Raw genomic sequence first — 23,355 nt, forward strand, 5'->3', positions numbered from 1 at the left:
GTGGGCATGAACCCTGCAAAGAGCTAGTACATCTTATAAGGATTTACTTTCTATAAGAAACCTTGAGAGGAACCAGACTCAAGACCCAAAGCATGGCTGGCTGGATAGAGGTGAAAAAAGCCCCCATATATTGCAGGGGGAATCCAACAAAATACAAACATGAGGCCTGTATCTTGTAATGAACACGTTAGTGAACTATTTACAGCATGATACACGGAGGCTGTGGGAGCAGATCAGCACATCACGTTACAGCAGCACAGCCTACTGCAGCGCCTGGACGCTCACCAACCCATAGAGCAAAAGGCTGCTTGCTATACTATCCACCAATCAATGGATCAGACTGGATCCATGTTCAAACTGTTTCCTGCAAAATTGCACTTATTACATCCCCCAGTAGGTGTCAGCACCACGCCATTTAGTATCAGAATCACCTTTATTCGCCAAGTACATTTACTCATAACTGGAATAGACAATACACAAACAGAATACAGACAAAAGTCCACATAGACGTCATACAAAAAAAACACATCGTAAGTCGCTGTGGAAAAGAGCATCTGCTAAATGACTAAATGTAAACGTAAAAAATATTAAACATAAACTTGGGTCCTCTGTCCTGCTAAAAGTCAGCGGATCAAACTGAAATACATCACTGTAATGTCCAGTAGGCTACAGTCAGTGCATCATATTATCATAAGTCTTTCAGTCAAGTATAGAAACAAATGGCCATTTTCAAACAAACCCAAACTCTACCCCTTGGCACATGCCTATTGGGGGTTTGGTAATGGACAATGCAGTTGTTGTTTGTTCATGATATAACTACTGTATATATGCATGTGTTTTGTGATACTGGTTGAGTTATATATTAACAAACTGGGTCTCTAGCAGGTGTGTTGGAGTGTATAATGAGATTCTAAAGTAGAAGCTATGGTACAGTATACTGCTTACGTTCAGTGTCACTTCCTTACTGTAATTAGAAGTTATTTTTTGGTTTTTACCCCTTTTTCGTGGTATCCAATTGATAGTTACAATCTTGTCTCATCGCTGCAACTCCCGTACGGACTCGGGAGAGACGAATGTCGAGAGTTATGCATCCTCCGAAACACAACCCAGCAGCCGCTCTGCTTCTTGACACAATGCCCGCTTAACCCGGAAGCCAGCCGCACAAATGTGTGGGAGGAAACACCATACACCTGGCGACTGTGTCAGCGTGCATTGCGCCCGACCCGCCACAGGAGTCGCTAGAGCGCGATGGGACAAGAACATCCCTGCTGGACAAACCCTCCCCTAACCCGGACGACGCTGGGCCAATTGTGCGCCGCCCCATGGGTCTCCCGGTCGCGGCCGGCTGCGGCAGAGCCTGGACTCGAACCAGGATCTCTAGTGGCACAGCTAGCACTGCGATGCAGTGCCTTAGACCACAGTAATTAGAAGTTATAATGTGTGGCTGTGCCAACCGTCATCAGAGCAGTGTTCAATACTGCTGCCTTAGTTTTTTGGCCCTCTCTCTTTTCCCACCATCCTTCACTAACTATTTTCTATATGTTACTTTTTAATCCCCCTCTCCCTGCTCATGCTAGCCTCCACACTTCATTGCTCCCCTTCTCAATGGAAACTGAAGACCAGGAGAAATAGGGAAGGGGGAAGGAGAGAGAGAGGGATAGAGACAGAGAAAGTGAGAGGAGTCAAAAGGCAGGGAGAAAGGTGGGTGTAAAGAGAGTGAGACGGGTAGTGTGTTGGGAATGGGCAATTCCTTGGTAACTGGCTCCGATTTTTCACTTAAAATGTATGCCAAACAAATAAAATGTTTTCAAAGTTGAACCATCTATATGCATAAGGACCACTTTTAACAATTTACACTGAACATTTTACAAAAACACATTTACTGGAAGAACTGTGCAGATGCAAAGTTTGGTAACAGAATTTAGGTAAATCAATTTTTTTATGTGAACACGTTTTCCAAAAACTCTTAATTATTTGCTCCGAATTAAGAATCAAAGACGTCTGCAGATAAAATGGGGTGTCAGCTATGACATGGCACCTTGAGTTTGAAAAAAAATCTATTTTGCTTATTAAACAACAGTAAGGGAAGTGGATGTACACACAGTAACAGAATTGCAGTAACATAATTTCATCTTGGGTCCCTGATCTGAACTACACAGAAATGAATAAACCAAATCAAATTGTATTTGTCACATGCACCGAATACAACAGGTATAGACCTTGACTTGAGATGCTTGCTTATGAGCCCTTCCCAACAACGCAGAGTAAAAAATAAACATTTATTAAAACCCAAGGGGAATAAAATACACAAGAATGAAGTTATATACAGGGAGTACCAGTACCAGATCAATGTGCAGGGGTACGAGGTATTAGATGTAGATACATTTACTGTATGTAAATAAAGGCAGGGTAAAGTGACATCACAATATACAGTATAATAACAAGAGTCATAATTATGGATATGAATGCCATTCTCTTCATGGTGATGTATCCTAAATAGGTACACAAAGATAGAAATATGTCATTATCTTCCTTTGCATATTTGGTTATTATTTTACACACTAGATATTATTTTAATAAGCTCCGCCACCAAACAAGACCAAATTTGGTTGTCTGGACCGGACCAAATCTGAACCAATCATAGATGTCTATGTTTCACATGTTTGGAGATCAAAAGCACAGTAGAGCTCAGGGCCCTTAACTGCCATTTGTTTCCTATTCCTCGAAAAGGTTATTGGAAATGTTCTTGTGCAATTTCTTATGTTTCTCCTTAAGCAAACATTTAAGAAGAAACTAGATTCTTGAAAATAAAGTTATTGGATTTGTTCTTAATTCCAAGATAGCTAAACCCTTGTCTTAAACTCTGGGCAGTGAGAGAATAAGCTCATGAAAGAAATTGAACATTTAATTCACTCAAACTTCATATGAAAGTTTCAGTATAGATTATCTTAAACGTAATAATATTTTTTTTAAACAGTAATCTCAGTAGGAAATATGCTAACATGATTGCCATTGCTAGCTAGATAGCTAGCTAAATTGGTTGCCTAGCAACAAACATCTTAAGAAGATTCATAAGAAGATATTTGAGGAGTTCGTAAGAAAATAATGAATTCTTAAGATATTGTTAAGTAATTGCACTTGCAAACTATTTTATGAACTTCCTAGTACCCCTGGTTGGGAACCACTGCAGAAGAGTATAGTCAAGTAGAGTATAGTTCAGTACAGTACAGCAGAGTTCAGTACAGTACAGTGCAGTAGAGTAAAGTAGAGTATAGCTCAGCACAGTACATTATAGTGTACTCAACTCTAGTGTGCTGTACTGTGTACTGTACTGAACTCTACTCCACTCTATTATACTCTACTGTACAGTACATGACTGTACTTTACTGAACTATACTGTACTTTTCTTTACTGTACTGCAATGAACAATACTCAACTTTTCTTTACTGTACTGTACTGTACTGTACTGTACTGTATTGTACTGTACTGTACTGCTGTGTACTGTACTGTACTGTACTCTACTGTTGTGTACTGTACTCTACTGTTGTGTTGTGTACTGTACTGTACTGTTGTGTACTGTACTGTACTGTACTGTACTGTTGTGTACTGTACTGTACTCAACTCTACTCTACTGTTGTGGACTGTACTGTATTGTACTGTTGTGGACTGTATGCGATGTCCAAACTTGTTAAACATAGATGTCTGTGATTGGTTCAGATTTGGTCCAGACATCTGTGGACGTTGAAATCAAGGCCGGTCCGGTCCGAACCAAAGGACAATGTCTGTGGGCGGTGTCGGTCGGTGCTGAGTGGAAAGAGAGGGGGCTCATGGGTAGGTGTCAGTAAGAGCCGGGAGAGGTGACATTAATTGGAGAGAAAGAGAGCGAGAGAGGCAGAGAGAGGGAGGGGTTGTCTTTTCACTCTTGCTTTGACCACCAGGCGACAGAAAGAGAAAGGAAACTGTTATGAGCTGAATATAACAGTATGTTAGGCGGAAGGGAGGACAGTAGCAGGTGACCTAACTGTGGTTTGTGACTACTATGATTTACCATTGTAGACAATTCAATTGCATATTGCATGACTGATTTTTCTGAAATTCCGTTTCCGATTTGGTAACAGAATTTTGAGTTTTAGTCACTTAATAATTCATTAACAAACTTGATATCAGTAAAAACACTATAATTCATCGATAAGTCTACCTTTACTTGTTATTTCTGTGAACTTTCATTATCCTCCCTCCTCATGAGGAATAAGTGTCACGACTTCCACAGAAGTCGGCTCCTCTCCTTGTTCGGGCGGCGTTTGGCGATCGACGTCACCAGCTTTCTAGCCATCTGTCTGTCTGACTGGGAAGTACTGGTGGCCCACCTTGGCTAAGGACGTGAGGGTTTATGTTTCCTCCTGCTCGGTGTGTGCCCAGTGTAAGGCTCCGAGACACCTGCCCAGAGGTAAGCTACACCCCTTACCCGTTCCACAACGACCTTGGTCACACCTGTCTGTGGATTTTTTAACAGATCTACCTCTTTCACAGGGAAACACTACTATCTTGGTCATTGTGGATTGTTTCTCTAAGTCCTGTCGTCTCCTCCCTCTGCCCGGTCTTCCTACAGCCCTACAGACTGCGGAAGCCCTATTTAGTCACGTCTTCCGGCATTACGGGGTGCCTGAGGATATAGTGTCTGATCGGGGTCCCCAATTCACATTGAGAGTTTGGAAGGCGTTCATGGAACGTCTGGGGGTCTCGATCAGCCTTACCTCGGGTTTTCACCCCGGGAGTAACGGGCAGGTAGAGAGAGTCAACCAGGATGTGGGCAGGTTTCTGCGGTCCTATTGCCAGGACCGGCCGGGGGAGGGTGCGGCATTCGTGCCCTGGGCCGAGATGGCACAGAACTCGCTTCGCCACTCCTCTACTAACCTCTCCCCCTTTCAGTGCGTATTGGGGTACCAGCCAGTTCTGGCGCCATGGCATCAGGGTCAGACCGAGGCTCCTGCGGTTGATGACTGGTTCAGGTGCGCGGAGGAGACATGGGAGGCCGCCCATGTTCACCTCCAGCGAGCTGCGCTTCGCCAGAAGAACAGCGCGGACTGTCACCGCAGTGAGGCCCCGGTGTTCGCACCGGGAGACCGGGTCTGGCGCTCGACCCGAAACCTGCCCCTCCGCCTGCCCTGCTGGAAGCTGGGTCCGGTTTGTGGGGCCATTCAAAGTCCTGAGGAGGGTGAACGAGGTGTGTTACAGATTACAGCTTCCCTCTGGTTACCGTATTAACCCCTTGTTCCATGTGTCTCTCCTCAGGCCGGTGGTGGCTGGTCCGCTCTAGGAATCTGAGGTGCGGGAGGTCCCTCCGCCCCCTCTGGACATAGAGGGGGCCCCGGCGTACTCCGTTCGTTCCATCCTAGATTCGAGGCGTTGGGCAGGGGGTCTTCAGTACCTCTTGGAGTGGGAGGGGTACGGTCCGGAGGAGAGGTGTTGGGTTCCGGTTGCGGATGTCTTGGACCCCGAACTGCTGCGGGAGTTTCACCGTCGGATCGCCCTGCGCCTCGCCCTCCGGGTCATCCCCGAGGCCGGTGTCGGCGTGCCGCTGGAGCCGCGCATCAAGGGGGGGGGGGGCACTGTCACGACTTCCACCGAAGTCGGCTCCTCTCCTTGTTCGGGGCAGCGTTCAGCGATCGATGTCACCGGCTTTCTGGCCATCGCCGCTCCATTTCTCATATTCCATTTGTTTTGTCTTGTTCCATTACACACCTGGTTTTCATTCCATAATTACTGCATGTATATAGTCCTCTGTTCCCCTCCATGTCTTTGTGTGTAATTGTTTGTTTGTGATGTGGATTATTGTCGGGCGCTTTACTTTTGCCATGTTCCGTGTTTTTGGCACGTTATTGTTTTTATGTGCTGTATTTTGTGGAGCGGAATTAAAGTGCGCCTGTTCACTACACTCTGCTCTCCTGCACCTGACTTCGCCTCCTGTAAACACCCTTGACAATAAGAAAATATCTGAACGATATATGGGTTCTTGGTAATGGAATTTCAAGGCACAAGGGCATTGTTTCTTAAACTTACAGAAGGCAGAAAAAATGATCCTAAACAAAATATAAATGTTGATATTTGTTGGCAGGCATGTTCACTTAAGACTTTTTCTGGTAGATGTTTTCTAAGACCCCTTTTCCATCTTTTAGACAAGAAATCAAAGCCTTTGTTTATTCCACATTTTTAGGATGGAAAATGGTTGAAAAAGTATATATATTTTATTTATTTTATTTCACCTTTATTTAACCAGGTAGGCTAGTTGAGAACAAGTTCTCATTTGCAACTGCGACCTGGCCAAGATAAAGCAAAGCAGTGCGACACATACAACAACACAGAGTTACACATGGAATAAACAAACATACAATCAATAATACAGTAGAAAAATCTATATACAGCATGTGCAAATGAGGAAGGATAAGAGAGGTAAGGCAATAAATAGGCCATGGTGGCGAAGTAATTATAATATAGCAATTAAACACTGGAATGGTAGAATGTGCAGAAGATGAATGTGCAAGTAGAGATACTGGGGTGCAAAGGAGCAAGATGAATAAATAAATACAGTATGGGGATGAGGTAGATTGGATGGGCTATTTACAGATGAGCTATGTACAGGTGCAGTGATCTGTGAGCTGCTCTGACAGCTGGTGCTTAAAGCTAGCGAGGGAGGTAAGAGTCTCCAGATTTAGTGATTTTTGCAGTTCGTTCCAGTCATTGGCAGCAGAGAATTGAAAGGAGAGGCGGCCAAAGGAAGAATTGGCTTTTGGGGGTGACCAGTGAGATATACCTGCTGGAGTGCGTGCTACGGGTGGGTGCTGCTATGGTGACCAGTGAGCTGAGATAAGGCGGGGCTTTACCTAGCAGAGACTTGTAGATGACCTGGAGCCAGTGGGTTTGGCGATGAATATGAAGCGAGGGCCAGCCAACGAGAGCGTACAGGTCGCAGTGGTGCGTAGTATATGGGGCATTGGTGACAAAACGGATGGCACTGTGATAGACTGCATCCAATTTGTTGAGTAGAGTGTTGGAGGCTATTTTGTAAATGACATCGCCGAAGTCGAGGATCGGTAGGATAATCAGATTTCCGAGGGTATGTTTGGCAGCATGAGTGAAGGAGCCTTTGTTGCGAAATAGGAAGCCGATTGTAGATTTAACTTTGGATTGGAGATGTTTAATATAAGTGTTAAAATAATTGTATATCTTGATGATAATAATCAACAATCAATAAGCCTCGACTAATTCCCAAGGTTTGTAAGACAATGGGTTAAATAATTAGGCAAGGACTCAGCTTTCTGCAAAAGGTTCATTCAGCTTTATTCAGAGAACATTCTGAGGTCAAGATAACAAAACTGTCATTATATAGTTTCTTGCTTACTTACGCACATGCATTTACACACAAACTGTTGGTGAACTGCATCCCCCTTTCACTTCCCACACTGTTTATCACTATCCAGCTCAGCCTGTTCCTTTCCCTCAAGGTTAGGAACTCCTTGAAGTTTCTACTCCCTTTACCATCTGGCTCCTTCCCTCTTGGGCACACTAAATACACACACATGTTTCTCTCCCTCTCCAGCCTCTACTAGACTTTCTGGGACTAATCGATCATTACATTGATTATTCATTAACCATGCTACATGACTTATAATTCATAATGGTTTCTTGATTAATTTACCTTTATTAGATAATTCTCTTATCAGTAAGTCTGGAAGGAGAGTTTACAGTCTAACCAGACACCTAGGTATTTGTAGTTGTCCACATATTCTAAGTCAGAACCGTCCAGAGTAGTGATGCTGGACGGGCGGGCAGGTGAGGGCAGCGATCAGTTGAAGAGTATGCATTTAGTTTTACTTGCATTTAAGAGCAGTTGGAGGCCACGGAAGGAGAGTTGTATGGCATTGAAGCTCGTCTGGAGGTTAGTTCCTGGTTCTACATTTTTTGAATGGGGCATGCTTATTTAAGATGGTGAGGAAGGCTCTTTTAAAGAATAACCAGGCATCCTCTACTGACTGGATGAGGTCAATATCATTCCAGGATATCCGGGCCAGGCTGATTAGAAAGGCCTGCTCACTGAAGTGTTTTAGGGAGCGTTTGACAGTGATGAGGGGTGGTCGTTTGACCGCAGACCCATTACGGATGCAGGCAATGAGGCAGTGATCGCTGAGATCTTGGTTGAAAACAGCAGAGGAGTATTCTGAGGGCAGGTTGGTTAGGATGATATCTATGAGGGTGTCCATGTTTACGGATTTGGGGTTGTACCTGGTGGGTTCATTGATCATTTGTGTGAGATTGAGGGCATCAAGCTTAGATTGTAGGATGGCCGGGGTGTTAAGCATGTCACAGTTTAGGTCACCTAGCAGCACGAGCTCTGAAGATAGATTGGGGGCAATCAATTCACATACGGTTTCCAGGTCACAGCTGGGGGCAGAGGGTGGTCTATAGCAAGCGGCAACGGTGAGAGACTTGTTTCTGATAAGATGGATTTTTAAAAGTAGAAGTTCGAATTGTTTGGGTACAGACCTGGATAGAAAGACAAAACTCTGCAGGCTATCTCTGCAGTAGATTGCAACACTGCCCCCTTTGGCAGTTTCTATCTTGTCGGAAAATGTTAGAGTTAGGGATGGAAATTTCAGGGTTTTTGGTGGACTTCCTAAGCCAGGATTCAGACACGGCTAGGACATCCGGGTTGGCAGAGTGTGGTAGCAGTCAATAAAACAAACTTAGGGAGGAGGCTTCTAATGTTAACATCCATGAAACCAAGGCTATTACGGTTACAGAAGTCAACAAATGAGAGCACCTGGGGAGTAGGAGTGGTGCTAGGCACTGCAAGGCCTGGATTAACCTCTACATCGCCAGAGGAACAGAGGAGGAGTAGGATGAGGGTACGGCTAAAGGCTATCAGGACTGGTCGTCTAGTGCGTTCAGAGCAGAGAGTAAAAGGAGCAGGTTTCTGGGCGTGAGAGAAAAGATTCAAGGTATAATGTACAGACAGAGGTATGGTAGGATGTGAGTACATTGGAGGTAAACCTAGGCATTGAGTAATGATGAGAGAGATATTGTCTCTAGAGATGTTTAAACCAGGTGATGTCACCGCATATGTGGGAGGTGGAACTAAATGGTAGGTTCAAGCATATTTAGCAGGGCTAGAGGCTCTACAGTGAAATAAGACAATAATCACTAACCAGGGCAGTAATGGACAAGGCATATTGATATTAGGGAGAGGCATGCGTAGCCGGGTGATCAATAGGGGTCCAGTGAGTGGTTGGGCTGTCTGGAGACACGACGATTCAGTCAGCTAGCAGGCCGGGGATAGCAAGCTAGCAGACCAGGGCTAGCAAGCTAGCAGAAGGGCCTTAGAGGGACGTCTCGACAGAGGAAAGTCTGTTCCTAAAAAATATAGACTCATAGTTTTCACTTGACACCCAATTTGGCATGTTCCTATGAACTTCACTGGTTGGTGCTCATGAGTAATTTAGCAAGGAAATTACCGAATGTATCAGGGCAATTCTCCCTCTTTCACACAGTCTCTCCATCCAGAACATAGTCTCTCCATTTGTATCAAAACGGCTTATTGCTTTCCTTCCTCTCTTCCCCTTTCCTCTCTGCCCTCTCACTTGCCGTTGCTGCTAACACCTGGCTCACTGCCTCTCTCTACACTCTTAGAAAATAAAGGTGCTATTTAAAACTTAAAACAGTTATTCGGCTGTCGACATAGGAGAACCCTTTGAAGAACCCCTTTTGGCTCAGTCCAGTAAATCTTTTCCACACCGATATCAACAAACAATTTCTGTATGGACCTCACTTTGTGCACGGGGACATTGTCATGCTGAAACAGGAAAGGGTCCAAACTGTTGCCACAAAGTTGGAAGCACAGAATCGTCTAGAATGTCATTGTATGCTGCAGCGTTAAGATATCCCTTCACTGGAACTATGGGGCCAAGCCCGAACCATGGAAAACAGCTCCAGACCATTATTCCTCCTCCACCAAACTTTACAGTTGGCCCTATGCATTCGGGCAGGTAGCGTTCTTCTGGCATCCGTGAGATGGTGAAGCGTGATTCATCACTCCAGATAACATGTTTCCACTGCTCCTGAGTCCAATGACGGCTAGCTTTACACCACCCCAGCCAATGCTTGGCATTGCGCATGCTGATCTTTGGCTTGTGTGCGGCTGCTCGGCCATGGAAACTAATTTCATGAAGCTCCTGATGAATAGTTCTTGTAATGACGTTGCGTCCAGAGGCAGTTTGGAACTCAGTAGTGAGTGTTGCAACCAAGGACAGACGATTTTTATGCGCTATGCGCTTCAGCACTCGCCGGTCCTGTTCTGTGAGCTTGTGTGGCCTACCACTTCGCAGCTGAGCCGTTGTTGCTCCTAGATGTTACCACTTCACAATAACAGCACTTACAGTTGACCGGGGAAAAAATGTGTGCAGGTGACGAACTGACTTGTTGGAAAGGTGGCATCTTATGACGGTGCCACATTGAAAGTCACTCAGCTTGTCAGTAGTAAGGCTATTCTACTGCCAATGTTTGTCTATGGAGAGTGCATGGCTGTGTGCTCCATTTTCCACACCTGTCAGCAATGGGTGTGGCTGAAATAGCTGAATCCACTAATTTGAAGGGGTGTCCACATACTTTTGTATATATAGTGTAGTTCGACCTGGAAACAAAAAGGGTTCTCCTATGGGGACAGCCGAAGAACCCTTTTGGAACCCTTTTTTCTAAGAGTAACTACTGCCTCTTCTCCTCTTTCTCCCTCTCTCCGTCCCTGTACCTCTCTTCCTGTGTAGCTGCCAGCTTCTCTCCCTCTTCACCAATCCAACATCCCTCTTTCTCCCTCTCTGTCTTCCTATGCACTCAGCTTGTTTTTCTTCTTGCCTCTCTGCCTCCCTACCCTCCTTCTCTTCCTTGTCTCTCTCTCTTCTCTCCGTCTGCTGCTGCCTGGCTTGCTCCTGACTTGTCCTGCCTCCCTCCCTCTCTATTCCACTCTACCCTGCCTCTCTCTCTCCGTCTCTGTTGTTCCCTTTCTCTTTCTCTACTCTCTATGTTCAGTGGTACAACATGAGGCAGTCTGTGGCTATCTGTCTGCTTGGACTCTCAGCTCTGCTCCACGGTGAGTGACTTTCATGTTCTCTCGCTCTCTGTGTGTATGTGCGTGTGAGTGTTGTGTATGTGTTTCTACGTGTACATACAATATGTGCAAATCCATTGATATATGAGAGAGACAACGGAGAGGAATGATCACAGAGCTTACAGGTTAGGATGTTGTTCATCACAGTTGTAAAATCCAACCCTCCTGTCTGTTTTAATCCATCATTGGTTGATGTGTTCCTCTCTGCACCAGCAGCAGTGTCTTAGATGGCTAACATCTTGTGAGTGCATATTGATATGGTACCATCTTGTGACTGCATATTGATATGGTACCACCTGGAATGCTCTTTCTGTGGAGTGATATTCACCAGAGTAATACAATGCAATACATTGCAATACAACACAACAAATGAATCCATACAAAGGTCGTTTACAAGCATTGTGGTGCATAATAGCATATTACATACAAACGCAACATGCTGTTATAAAGACTGTACTCTACTGTATGTGGGTCTACATTATATTCACTAGTTCTATATATCTATATATTTCTTAATTGCATTATTTTACTTTTAGATTTGTCTGTATTGTTGTGAATTGTTAGATACTACTGCACTACTGGAGCTAGGAACACAAGCATTTCGCTACACCTGCAATAACATCTGCTAAATATGTGTATGTGACCAATAACATTTGATTTGATTTGATTTTTAGTTAGACATTGCTACAGAATTTCATCAACTGCACAGATACATTAAGTCTGATACAGTTGTGAAACAGGAATGAGTGAAGTCAGTCCACGATGGAGCTGCTAGAAGTGAGGTTCCTGGTCCTCCTGTCTGTCTGTCTGTCTGTCTGTCTGTCTGTCTGTCTGTCTGTCTGTCTGTCTGTCTGTCTGTCTGTCTGTCTGTCTGTCTGTCTGTCTGTCTGTCTGTCTGTCTGTCTGTCTGTCTGTCTGTCTGTCTGTCTGTCTGTCTGTCTGTCTGTCTGTCTGTCTGTCTGTCTGTCTGTCTGTCTGTCTGTCTGTCTGTCTGTCTGTCTGTCTGTCTGTCTGTCAGTTTGTTTGTTTGTCTGAGTGGAGGGTTTTAGTTTTTAATGCGTCACTATTTCCAGTGTGGAATAGATCAGACGTTTTAACGGCAACAGAAAGACTAGTCAATCCCCTTAAAGATAGAGTCAGTGGAATGGCGTTGCACGAGCAGCACCGCAGATATTACGATGAGCAAGATGCAAGACTTTGCTCTCACACAGTCACACACAGTATCTGCTTTTGTGCACAGGTTCGCTTCACGCTATTACAACGTGGTAGCCACTGGACCAAAAGAGGGGTTTAGCCTCAATCTCCAACATTCTTAGTTGTTGCAGAATTTGACCCACTATGCTGTTTACTTTGTTCAGCTACGTCATATTGCTGACTCTACCTTTAACAATTAATGGGCCTGTCTGGATACTATCTCCCTCTCTTCAGTCTCTCTCCTCTTAAATTTTCCTCTTTCTCATCACTCTCTCTCTTCTTGATTCTCCTCATTCTCCTTCTCTCGCCTCATCTTTCTCCCTCTCTTCACTCTCTCCTCGTGATTCTCCTCTTTCACCCTCTTTTCACGTCCCGCCCCCTGCCTCTTCCAGTCATATATAAATCTCTGTACTCGTTTTCAAAGCAGCTTTGTTTAAAACAATTTGAAATCGTTCCATTCAGATGATCTCTTCTTTTTTTGGTGTATTTCTTCTCATCATGTTTTTATTATTCTCACTCCCTTCTGTATTCATATCTTCTTCTCCTACAGCTCATCTCTTCCCCGTTTTAGATATTCTTCATCTCTATCGGTGCAATCATATCACTTTCGTTCTACTCCTTTCTCTATATATTTCTCTCTCATTTTTCCAGGGGTGCAACTTTCACTGGGGACGGAGGGGTAATGACACCCCCACATTCTGAAAATGCATTAAATGTCAGCCCATATGTGTTGCGCTCTTTCTCCGAGTTGTAAAAGCAAGCAGAGCAGAAACTGGCTAGTCTTTACTCTTGACTGATGTACAGTTGAAGTCCGAAGTTTACACGTTAGCCAAATACATTTAAACTCAGTTTTTCACAATTCCTAACATTTAATCCTAGTAAATAATTCCCTGTCTTAGGTCAGTTAGGATCACCACTTTTTTTTGAGAATGTGAAATGTCAGAATGATAGTGGAGAGAATGAGTTATTTCAGATTTTATTTCTTTCATCACATTCCCAGTGGGTCAGAAGTTTACATACACTCAATTAGTATTTGGTAGCATTGCCTTTAAATTGTTTAACTTGGGTCAAACGTTTCGGGTAGCCTTCCATAAGCTTCCCACAATAAGTTGGGTGTATTTTGTCCCATTCCCCCTGACAGAGCTGGTGTAACTGAGTCAGGTTTGTAGGCCTCCTTGCTCGCACACGCTTTTTCAGTTCTGCCCATACATTTTCTATAGGATTGAGGTCAGGGCTTTGTGATGGCCACTACAATACCTTGACTTTGTTGTCCTTAGGCCATTTTGCCCCAACATTGGAAGTATGCTTGGGGTCATTGTCCATTTGGAAGACCCATTTGCAACCAAGCTTTATCTTCCTGACTGAGGTCTTGAGATGTTGCTTCAATATATCCACATAATTGTCCTTCCACATGATGCCATCTATTTTGGGAAGTGCACTAGTCCCTCATGCAGCAAAGCACCCCCAAAATATGATGCTGCCAGACCCATGCGTCACAGTTTAAATGGTGTTCTTCAGCTTGCAAGCCTCCACCTTTTCCCTCCAAACAAAACGATGGTCATTATGGCCCCAAAATAATATTTTTGTTTCATCAGACCAGAGGACATTTCTCCAAAAAGTACGATCTTTGTCCCCAAGTGTAGTTGCAAACCGTAGTCTGGCTTTTTTTATGGCGGTTTTGGAGCAGTGTCTTCTTCCTTGCTGAGCGGCCTTTCCGGATATCGATATAAGACTCGTTTTACTGTGGATATAGATACTTTTGTACCTGCTTCCTCCAGCATCTTCACAAGGTCCTTTGCTGTTGTTCTGGGATTGATTTGCACTTTTCGCACCAAAGTGCGTTCATCTCTAGGAGACAGAACGCGTCTTCTTCCTGAGCGGTATGACGGCTGCGTGGTCCCATGGTGTTAATACTTGCGTACTATTGTTTGTACAGATGAACGTGATACCTTCAGGTGTTTGGAAATTGCTCCCAAGGATAAATCAGACTTGTGGAGGTCTACAAACAGGTCTTAGCTGATTTCATTTGATTTTCCCATGATATCAAGCAAAGAGGCACTGAGTTTGAAGGTAGGCCTTGAAATACATCCACAGGTACACCTCCAATTGACTCAAATTATGTCAATTAGCCAATCAGAAGCTTCTAAAGCCATGACGTAATTTTATGGAATTTTCCAAGCTGTTTAAAGGCACAGTCAACTTAGTGTATGTAAACTTCTGACCCACTGGAATTGTGATACAGTGAATTATAAGTGAAATAATCTGTCTTTAAATAATTGTTGAAAAAAATTACTATTGTCATGCACAAAGTAGATGTCCTAACCGACTTGCCAAAACTATAGTTTGTTAACAAGAAATGTGTGGAGTGGTTGAAAAGCAAGTTTTAATGACTCCAACCTAAGTGTATATCACTCCTGGGTCACATAATTGCTGGCTTGCAAAGTTGTGTAATTCCTATTAGAATCTAGCCAGAGTGAAGATATCCAGACTAATAGATTGGATTGGTTTAGAAAAATGCCTTTTGTCTTTGTATAGCTTAATCAACCAAACAATGTGTATGCAAAAACACAGGTATTAAAACAAACAATTCTGAAAATCGTCCTGCAATAAAGCATGCTGGGAAATATGTTAATGATGGGCATGGCTTTGAGCAAACTAGAATCTAGTGTTGAGAACAATAAATCCTATGGCAGCTGGTTGCCTTGATATTTTAATTTGAATCAACTTCAATTCTAAGTTCACTCAACCCAGAGAATAACGCTGATTAAGTAACTGGTTAAGTTAAAGTACACACACACACCTTGCTTATCTTTCTTTTTTGTCCTCAGTGCCCATGATAAATTTGATGCCACCTTTAAGAGCTATGTGCTGGTCAACTCCAGTGGCTTCTGTGAGTACCTACCTCCAGGTAAGTCTATAGATCAACCTTTCTCTCTTTTTATTCTTCCCTGACCTTCCCCTCTCTCATCATAGTTTAACATAGATATAGGGGAGAGTGGGGAAAGTTGAGACAAGGAGTAAGTTGAGCCACGCTGGTTTCTAATAAATCATACACAACATTTATAATTTGATCAAATATTTAGGAAGAGGTCATTTCAAGGAGTCTGTGAAGGAAGAAACTATATGGAAAAAGTGGTAAGGAAGTTAGGTCCAAAAAAAGTTTTTTCACCAAGTCAAACAAATGTATTGTGTTAGGTTTCATGATGCTTATATCTAAACCAAAGTAGATCATTTAAAGATTGTTCTATACATCAGTTGGGGTCTCTATAACCTTCAATAAGAGGTCCTAAACCTAGCATGAAAGGGCATCCTTGTAGCTGTGTGTAACGCCCTGGCCATAGAGATGGGTTTTTGTTCTTTATTTTGGTTAGGCCAGGGTGTTACATTGGGTGGGCGTTCTATGTTAATTTTTCTATGTTTTTGTATTTCTTTGTTTTGGGCCGTGTGTGGCTCACAATCAGGCACAGCTGTAGTTCGTTGTTGATTGGGAGTCACACATAAGGAGCCTGTTTTTCCTTTGGGTTTTGTGGGGGATTGTTTCTGTTTAGTGTCTTGCACCTGACAGTACTGTTTGGCTGTTGGTTTTCTTGTTTTGTTGTATCGTGTTCGTTTGTAAATTAAAACTCAAGATGAACACTAACTCCACTGCACCTTGGTCTACTTCCACAGACAGCCGTTACAGAATCCCCCACCAACAACGGACCAAGCAGCGGAGGAAGGAGAAGCACCAGGAGAGGGGTAATATGGACTCATGGACTTTGGAGGAGATGGAGAGGTGCGTTCAGGATTCCTGGAGATGGGAGGAATTGCTCGACGGAGGTGGACCGTGGGCTCAGGCTGGGGAGTATCGCCGCCCGCAGTGGGAGATCAAGCCGGCGATAGCTGAGAGGCGCTTGTACGAAGCGAGGGAGCGCAACAAGCACGAGAGGCAGCCCCAAAATTATTTTGGGGGGGGGCACACGGGGAGTGTGGCGGAGCCAGGAAGGAATTCTGGGCCAACTCCCCGTGCTTACGGCAGGCAGCGCAGTACTGGTCAGGCACCGTGTTATGCGGTAGAGCGCACGATGCCCCCAGTGTGCGTTGACAGCCCGGAGCGCTACATTCCAGCCCCCCGCAAGTGCCAAGCAAGTGCAGGCATCGAGCCAGGACGGATTGTGCCAGCTCAGTGCGTCTGGTCTCCAGTGCGCCTTTTCGGTCCAGGTTATCCTGCACCGGCTCTGTGCACTGTGTCTCCAGGGCGCTGGGAGGGTCCAGTTCGCCCAATGCCTGCGCTCCGCCCGTGCCGGGCCAAAGTGGGCATTCAGCCTGGAGTGTGGGTAAAGAGCCTACGTACCAGAACTCCAGTGCTCCCCCACAGCCCGGTTTATTCTGTGCCTCCTCCACGGACCAGGCCTCCAGTGGGTCTCCCCATCCTGGTCAAGCCTGTGCCTCCTCCACGGACCAGGCCTCCAGTGGGTCTCCCCATCCTGGTCAGTCCGGAGCCGCCAGAGCCGCCCGCCAGTCCGGAGCCGCCAGAGCCGCCCGCCTGTCCGGAGCCGCCAGAGCCGCCCGCTAGTCCAGAGCCGCCAGAGCCTCCCGCCTGTCCGGACCCGCCAGAGCCGCCCGCCTGTCCGGAGCCGCCAGAGCCCCCCGCCTGTCCGGAGCCGCCAGAGCCGCCCGCCTGTCCGGAGCCGCCAGAGCCGCCTGCCTGTCCGGAGCCGCCAGAGCCGCCCGCCAGCCCGGTGAGTCCTGTGCCTGCGCCCAGGGCCTCCTTCATGTCTCCCCAGCTTGGTGAGTCCTGTGCCTGCGCCCAGGGCCAGGCCTCCTTCATGTCTCCCCAGCCTGGTGAATCCTGGGTCAGTGCCGCCGGAGCCGCCCGCCAGCCCGGAGCCGTCGGAGCCGCCAGGGTCGCCCACCAGCCGGGCGCAGCCAGGGACGCCCGCCAGCCGGGCGCAGCCAGGGTCGCCCGCCAACCGGGCGCAACCAGATTCGCCTGCCGGGCGCAGCCAGGGTCGCCCGCGAACCGGGCGCAGTCAGGGTCGCCCACCAGTCCTCCGGCGCGGCCAGGGGCGCCACCTAAGTGGGCGACGCCGAGGGTGGAGCGGAGGCCACGTCCCGCACCTGAGCTGCCGCCGTAAGAAGGCCCACCCGGACCCTCCCCTTCAGAGTCAGGTTTTGCGGCCGGAGTCCGCACCTTTGGGGGGGGGGGGGGTACTGTAACGCCCTGGCCATAGAGAGGGGTTTTTGTTCTTTATTTTGGTTAGGCCAGGGTGTTACATTGGGTGGGCGCTCTATGTTCCTTTCTCTATGTTTTTGTATTTCTTTGTTTTGGGCCGTGTGTGGCTCTCAATCAGGCACAGCTGAAGCTCGTTGTTGCTGATTGGGAGTCACACATAAGGAGCCTGTTTTTCCTTTGGGTTTTGTGGGGGATTGTTTCTGTTTAGTGTTTGGCTGTCAGTTTTGTTGTATCGTGTTCGTTTGTAAATTAAAACTCAAGATGAACACTAACTCAGCTGCACCTTGGTCTACTTCCACAGACAGCCGTTACACTGTGTGGGCTAATATAATCCAAATGTTTGCCTTGGGGTAAGTCGGGGCCATGGGCTAAGTTGAGACTTTCTTTGGACAAGCTGTGTTTTCAAAACTGTAGTGTTTACATTAATTCTGATTATTTCCAGCGATACACATCCTGAAATATATGTAGATATCTTTATTAGAAAGAATACTGTTTCCTTTGATGCTGAATGTAACAAATGGCTCAACTTACCCCACTCTCCCCTACTGGTAATGCACTTCTCTCTCAATCTCTTAGTTTCTCCCCCTTTCCCTTCTCTCACTCCTTCTCCCCCCACATCTCTCACAACCCCCAGGTATTTTCAGCAGTGCGTGTAATGTGGACATGCGTTGGTTTCCCTTTGACATCCAGCGGTGTGAGCTGAAGTTTGGCTCGTGGACGTTTGACGGCTGGCTGCTGGACCTCCAGATGCAGGAGGCTGACCTGTCAGGATACATGTCCAATGGAGAGTGGGAACTGCTGGTTGAGAGCTCTGTCTGCCCCCGACCCTCTTGCATCTCTCTCCTCCATATTACTTTCTAATCTCTCACTTCTTCTTTCCTCCCCCCTCTTGTAGGTGTACCAGGTGATCGTCATGAGATATTTTATGAGTGCTGTACAGAGCCCTACTCTGATGTGACCTTTGTTGTGACCCTACGACGGAGAACTCTGTTCTACGCTCTCAACCTCCTTGTCCCATGCATTCTCATCTCCTCCTTGACACTGCTGGTGTTCCTACTGCCAACCCAATCGGGGGAGAAGATCGGTCTGGGTGAGGAGAGAGAGGCAGAGGACAGGGAGGGAGAAGAGGAGTATAAAAGGGAGAGGGGATGGAGATAGGAGAGATGTTGGAGGTGAAAAGGGGAGGTCTGAGGTGCTGGAAAGTGTAAAATATGATGTAAGGGGAGGTGATGAGGTGTAAGGGGAGGTGATGAGGTGTAAGATGAGGTGTAAGGGGAGGTGATGAGGTGTAAGATGAGGTGTAAGGGGAGGTGATGAGGGGTAAGGGGAGGTGATGAGGTGTAAGGGGAGGTGATGAGGTGATGAGGTGTAAGTTGAGGTGATGAGGGGTAAGGGGAGGTGATGAGGTGTAAGGGGAGGTGATGAGGTGATGAGGTGTAAGGGGAGGTGATGAGGTGTAAGGGGAGGTGATGAGGTGTAAGGGGAGGTGATGAGGTGTAAGGGGAGGTGATGAGGTGTAAGATGAGGTGTAAGGGGAGGTGATGAGGTGTAAGATGAGGTGTAAGGGGAGATGATGAGGGGTAAGGGGAGGTGATGAGGTGTAAGGGGAGGTGATGAGGTGATGAGGTGATGAGGTGTAAGGGGAGGTGATGAGGTGTAAGGGGAGGTGATGAGGTGATGAGGTGTAAGGGGAGGTGATGAGGTGTAAGGGGAGGTGATGAGCTGTACGGGGAGGTGATGAGGTGTAAGATGAGGTGTAAGGGGAGGTGATGAGGTGTAAGATGAGGTGTAAGGGGAGGTGATGAGGTGTAAGGGGAGGTGATGAGGTGATGAGGTGTAAGGGGAGGTGATGAGGTGTAAGGGGAGGTGATGAGGTGATGAGGTGTAAGGGGAGGTGATGAGGTGTAAGGGGAGGTGATGAGATGATGAGGTGTAAGGGGAGGTGATGAGGTGTAAGGGGAGGTGATGAGGTGTAAGATGAGGTGTAAGGGGAGGTGATGAGGGGTAAGGGGAGGTGATGAGGTGTAAGGGGAGGTGATGAGGGGTATGGAATGATAGTTCAGAGGAGGTGATGAGGAGGTGATGAGGGGTATGGAATGATAGTTCAGAGTGATGAAAAATAAATCAGGTGTTACAGATGGAGAGATGAGATAATGGTCCTGCTGTATGACTCTCTCTCTCGCTGTCTCTCTCCGTACCTGCCCTCTCTTTTATTGTTTCTCTGTCAGTAATTCTGCAGCGGTCCAAGAAAACCTCAAGTGATTTTTACAATCAGAAAGCGGGAGAGAGATGGAGGGAGAGAACAGGTGTGGGGAGGGGCAAAGATGGAGGGAGAAAAGGGGGGAGGGACAGAGATGGAGGGAGAGATGGATGGGTGGGTGAGAGTTGGAGAATTGTACTACCCAGTGTAATAATATCCTATTCCCCATCTCTCTCCAGGCATTACAATTCTTCTCTCTCTGACTGTCTTCATGTTGCTTGTGGCTGAGATTATGCCAGCTACCTCAGACTGCATACCACTGATAGGTCAGTGAATGTGTGTGTGTGGGTGTGTCTCTGTATAAGTGTACTATAATACTGTGTCTCCATCCTAGGTCAGTATTTTGTGAGCACCATGGTTACCATAGGGATGTCAGTGGTTGCGACTGTAGTTGTACTTCAGTACCATCACCACGACCCCAACAGTGGAGACATGCCTCAATGGGTGAGGCTCTCAGTCTGTCTACTGATTCTGAAGTGTATCTGTGACTGTCTGTGTGTTCCTCTCATATCTGTGAATGTCTGGACCTTGTGTGCGTCCTGTCCTTTTCTATCAGGTGCAGTTGGTTCTGCTGCAGTACATTCCCTGGTTCCTCTTATCTACTTACTTTACAGTGCATTCAGAAAGTATTCAGACCCCTTTACTTTTTCCACATTTTGTTACATTACAGCCTTATTCTAAAATTGATTAAATCGTTTTTTCATCAATCTACACCCAATACCCCATAATTACAAAGCAAAAACAGGTTTTTAGAAATGTTTGCGTGTGTGTGTATATGTGTGTATATAAATATAAATATATGTAAATGTGATATTTAATTTATATATAAGTATTCACACCCTTTACTCAGTACTTTGTTGAAGCACCTTTATCAGCAATTACAGCCTTGGGTCTTCTTGGGTATGACACTACAAGCTTGACACAGCTGTATTTGGGGAGTTTCTCCCATTCTTCTCTGCAGATCCTCTCAAGCTCTGTCAGATTGGATGGGGAGCGTCGCAGCAGAGCTATTTTGTAGTCTCTCCAGAGATGTTCGATTGGGATCAAGTCCTGGGCTCTGGCTGGGCCACTCAAGAATATTCAGAGACTTGTCCTGAAGCCACTCCTGTGTTGTCTTGGCTGTGTGCTTAGGGTCATTGTCCTGTTGCAAGGCGAACCTTTGCCCCAGTCTGAGGTCCTGAGCGCTCTGGAGCAGGTTTTCATCAAGGATATCTCTGTACTTTGCTCTGTTCATCTTTCCCTCGATCCTGACTAGTCTCCCAGTCCCTGCCTCTGAAAAACACCCACACAGCATGATGCTGCCACCACCATGCTTCAATGTAGGGTTGGCACCAGGTTTCCTCCAGACGTGAGGCTTGGCATTCAGGCCAAAGAGTTTAATCTTGGTTTCATCAGACCAGAGAACATTGTTTCTCATGGTCAGAGTCCTTTGGGTGCCTTTTGGCAAACTGCAAGCGGGCTGTCGTGTGCCTTTTACTGAGTGGCTTCGTCTGGCTGGTGGAGTGCTGTAGAGATGGTTGTCCTTCTGGAGTATTCTCCACAGAGGAACTCTGGAGCTCTGTCAGAGTGACCATCACCTCCCTGACCAAGGCCCTTTTCCCCCGATTGCTCAGTTTGGCTGGGCGCAGCTGTAGGAAGAGTATTGGTGGTTCCAAACTTCTTCGCTTTAAGAATGGAGGCCACTGTGTTCTTGGGGACCTTCAATGCTGCAGAAATGTTTTGGTACCCTTCCCCAGATCTGTGTTTGACACAATCCGGATAATTCCTACGATCTCATGGCTTGGTTTTTGCTCTGGACCTTACATAGACAGGTGTGTGCCTTTCCAAATCTTGTCAAATCAATTGAATTTACCACAGGTGGATTCCAAACAAGTTGTAGAAACATCTCAAGAATGATCAATGGAAACAGGATGCACCTGAGCTCAATTTCTAGTCTCATAACAAAGGGTCTGAATACTTATGTAAATAAGGTATTTCTGTTTTTTATATTTCATAAATGTTCAAACATTTCTAAATACCTGTTTTCGCTTAGTCATTATGGGGTATTTTGTGCAGATTGATGAGGAAAAATGTTTGTTTAATACATTTTAGAATAAGGCTGTAATGTAACAAAATGTGGAAAAAGGAAAGGGGTCTGAATACTTTCCGAATGCATTGTATTCTGTGTGTGTGTCCTCGCCCTCAGTTGGTTCTGCCACAGAATGTCCCTGGGTCCTCTTACTTACTGTGTGTGTCTCTCAGGTTGAGTTGGTTCTACTCCAGTGGGTTCCCTGGTTTCTGAGGATGAAGTGTCCAGAAGAGTGGGGTGAGCTCACACCCCACCACAGCCCCTCCAACCCCCAGACCAAGACCTGCTCCTCTGCCCCCACCACCACCCCAGCCCCCTTAACCTTCCCCCTCACCTCTCTGCAGGCCAGTCTAAGCCAGCTCAGCCAGCCCCTACCACACCCACCTTCCAACCCTACCCTCCAGTCCTATCCCAACTATAATCCAAACCACCAGCCTAATATCCACCTTAACCCAAATCGATATCCCCAGCCCCTTCTTAACCTACACCCCAACCTACACCCCAATCTCCCCTCCATCCCCCACGCTCAGCCCAATGGACACCTGCCATACATGGGCTTCCAGAGTCCTCCTGAACCTGACCCTGCTGTCACCTGGAGAGGAGGAGGAGAAGAAAGAAGGGGTTCTGACACCCACCCACCCTCCTCCACAACGTTGGGTAGCCCCCCGCCACAACCCCCCACATCTCCGGACCCTGACCCCTCATCCTCAGGTTCCAGCTGTGTAGAGGATGGGGCTGGGGCAAGTGTAGTGGGTACTTGCCATGCCCAGGCCGGGGTGCTCCAGGCTGGGGAAGCAGAGGCCATGGCCGAGGGCCGAGGGACTCAGTGAGCAGGACCGCAGGGTGAGCGTGGCGGAGAAGTGGCAGTTTGCAGCAGTGGTCATTGACCGTCTGTGTCTGGTGGGGTTCAGTGTGTTCAACATAATTTGTACCATCGCAATCCTCATGGCCGCATCCAACTTTGCAGAGGCCGCCTCCAAGGACTTCTTCTGAGAAAGAGCCCCGCTGCTTCTAAATCGTTGCCACCACTCCAAAAAATATATATCCATATTTCTGCCAAGATGCGCTTTTAAGATCAGATTGACAAGTTACAATGTATATTTATTGCATTTGATGCATTCAGAGTCTTGGGGAATTTTCATTTGGAGTAAATGGAGATTGGCAAACCCATGCTTAAGCTTATTTAAAGCCGCTATGCTGCATCAGTTGGGCTACAGGTTATAATTATTTTAACTTGTTATGGATAGGGGGCAGTATTTTCACGGCCGGATAAAAAACGTACCAGATTTAATCTGGTTATTACTCCTGCCCAGAAACTAGAATATGCATATAATTAGTAGCTTTGGATAGAAAACACTCCAAAGTTTCTAAAACTGTTTGAATGGTGTCTGTGAGTATAACAGAACTCAAATGGCAGGCCAAAACCTGAGAAGATTCTGGACAGGAAGTACCCTGTCTGACCA

The 23,355-nt window shown here is 46.3% G+C and overlaps 1 pseudogene; it reads left to right on the forward strand.

The window, feature by feature from the left end:
* Positions 1–4,996: 4,996 nt before the first annotated feature.
* Positions 4,997–22,910, forward strand: LOC123743050 (CHRNA7-FAM7A fusion protein-like; annotated as a pseudogene).
* The last annotated feature ends 445 nt before the right edge of the window (positions 22,911–23,355 follow it).

The sequence above is a fragment of the Salmo salar genome, chromosome 05 (genome assembly GCF_965601325.2).
Source record: "Salmo salar chromosome 05, fSalSal1, whole genome shotgun sequence".
Lineage (NCBI taxonomy): Eukaryota > Metazoa > Chordata > Actinopteri > Salmoniformes > Salmonidae > Salmo > Salmo salar.